At 57.6% G+C, this 2,585-nt stretch overlaps 1 protein-coding gene across 1 annotated transcript in view; it reads right to left on the reverse strand.

Annotated features, from left to right (window-relative positions):
- Positions 1–621, reverse strand: part of ANKLE2 (ankyrin repeat and LEM domain containing 2) — a 24,751-nt gene extending 24,130 nt beyond the window's left edge. The window contains exon 1 of the mRNA XM_049620713.1: positions 544–621. The gene's annotated coding sequence lies outside the window, so the exon portion shown is untranslated. The remainder of the gene's footprint in view (positions 1–543) is intronic.
- Between the last annotated feature and the right edge of the window lie 1,964 nt (positions 622–2,585).

Genomic DNA, 2,585 nt, shown 5'->3' on the forward strand with positions numbered 1-2,585 from the left:
CAGGCGGTAGCGTAGGCAGCTCGGGTCGCGAGGTCCTGAGGCGAACGGCGTCCTCGGCGGCGGCGCTCGGCCAAAGGGGGAAGCCCGGGCCGGGCCGGGGAGGGCGGGGGCTCGCGGGCCGGGCCGGGGGGCGGGGGGGCCGAGGGGGGCCCGGAAGGCGGGCGGAGGGGGCGGTGGCATCTGGACGCCGGGGGCCGGGGGCGGCCGGGCGGGTCCCGGAGCCCGCGGGGGCGGCCCGAGGTCCGGCGCGCGAGCCAGGGCGGGGGCGAGCCGGGGCCTGGGCGTTGGCCGGCGGTGCCCCCGCGAGCGCGCTAGCTCCGCGCGGCCCCAGTGGGAACGGGGCTGCTCGCGGGATCGGAGCGACCCAGCTTCTCCGGGCCGGAGTCGGCGTTTTGTTCTCCTGGACCCGCTGTGAGGCGGCATTCGTGACCGCCTGGGCTTTTAGAGAACCAAGTTCTCCCGCGCCAGACAAAGCAGGCGACCGGGCAGCTGCCGCGTGTGCGCGGGAGAGCTGCTCCCTGCCGCCCGTGAAGCTGGCCTTACCTGGCCGGCCGGCGTTGCATCGCCGTGGCCCGAGTGAAGCTGTTTCCTCCCGGCCCTGGCCCTGGGGCGCGGAGGGCTTCCCCGAGGAGCGGGTGCCCGCCGCTGTAGTCTAGTCAGGCTCCAGGCTGCGTGATCCCGTCCCTTCCACGTTGGCGCAGAGGGGCCTGGAGCCGAGCAGGGGTGGCTGCGGGGGGAGGGGTTGACTCTAAAGTGGCGGGGGTGGGGGAAGGGCTGTAGGGGCTGACGGAAACGTTATGCTCGTCAGGCTTGTCAGAACTCTCCGACGTGTACGATGAAAAGGGTGACTCTTCTGTAACATTTGGAAGCTTATTTTTTGAGAGGGAGAGTGCACGCAAGCAGGGGAGGGGCAGAGAGACAGCGAGAGAGAATCTCAAGCCGGCCCGAGCTACCAGCAAAGGCCAACGTGGGGCTCCCGCCGAAATCAGGAGTTGGATGCTTAAGGACTGAGCCACCCATTCGCCCTTGTAACTCAGACTTTTTTTTTTTTTTTTTTAATGGAAAAACCCTGAAGAAATCCAATTGACGTCTTTGGTAAAAGCAAATGTAAGTGGATTGGGCAGCAAAGAGTCAGTAAATTTGAGGGTGAGTGAAGTGCAGATGAAACCACAGTGAGACACTGCTTTACACCCAGCAGAATGGTTGATTTTGGGGAGACTGGCGTACTTTTGGCATTCTCCTACACTGCTGGCGCGAGTAAAATGAGTTAACCACTGGGGAAAACAGGCAGTTTCTCATAAGCAGACAAACTCTGCTCTATGGCCCAGTAGTGCAGGCTTCCCTTAGGTATGAAAAGGGACGGGCACACAATGTTTGTGGCAGTCCCAAACAGGAAACGCCCAGGTGTCTGGATAAACTCTGGAAGAATGCACAAATTGTGGAACCGTCATTTGAAAGTCCTATGGTGCTGTACCATTCAGCAATAACGCGGATGATTCTGAAAACCACGCTAAGCACAAAGACCCCACACAAAAGCGCACACAGTACAATTCCATTTGTAGGGGTCTCAAGAACGAGCAAAGCTTGTGGTCACTCAGGGCAGTGGTTGCCTCTGGGTGGGGTGGTTAACCGGGAAGGGACATGAAAACCTTTACTGTGAAGGAAATGTTCCACATCTTGCTTGGGTCGATAATGACAGGTGCACACAGGCGGCTGGATGGTTGCCCAAATCTGTCCGTGTTTTAGTGTAAATTTTGCGTACATTTAAAAAGGTAGAGGGCGCTTGGGTGGCTCAGTCCGTTGAGCCTCCGACTTCAGCTCAGGTCATGATCTCACAGTTCGTGAGTTCGAGCCCCGTGTCGGGCTCTGTACTGAAAGCTCAGAGCCTGGAGGGAGCCTGCTTCAGATTCTGCGTCTCCCTGTCTCTCTGCCCCTCCCATGCTCATGCTCTGTCTCTCAATAATAAACATAAAAAAATTATGTATATTATATATATTATATACATATATAGCATGCACATTTAAAGCTCACAGTCAAAATGAAGCATCCTGTGAGGTACTTAATAAGCTAGCCTCTATGTCCCACCCTGTGGAGTTCGGGCCCAGACTACGTGCAAAGCCGGCAGACCATTTCCTCCAGCAGTTCCCAGGCCACGTGGGGGGCTGAGTGGGTGAGAACCTCCAGGTACTTCCCCAGAGCTGCTGCCCTCCCGCCCCGGTGCTGCGGTTGGTCCACACACATTCAACTCGGGGGAGGTACACTGTCCCCAAGGGATGTCGTTGTGCTGCTCCTGAGCCCTTCGGGAGGGGGGCCGGGATGTGAGAAGGCCCGCCCCACACCAAACAGCAAGAACAAGGGGAGAGCAACACAGTTTAGTATCTCCCATTGTTTCTGGGAAAAGGCACTGCCGAAGTATACTTTTTACCAGAATCTGCGATGTCTGTTGTCAACGGAGCACATGCGTAAAGGCAAGAGGGATTCCAGTAAATGCTTCTGGTTTCACAAGTTGCTGATTGCTGAGAATTCTTTCTCTAGGAAAGGCTTGGAGATTCTTCCAAGAGCTCTTGCATTTGTCCATCAAACTG

This window comes from Panthera uncia (genome assembly GCF_023721935.1).
Source record: "Panthera uncia isolate 11264 chromosome D3 unlocalized genomic scaffold, Puncia_PCG_1.0 HiC_scaffold_9, whole genome shotgun sequence".
NCBI lineage: Eukaryota > Metazoa > Chordata > Mammalia > Carnivora > Felidae > Panthera > Panthera uncia.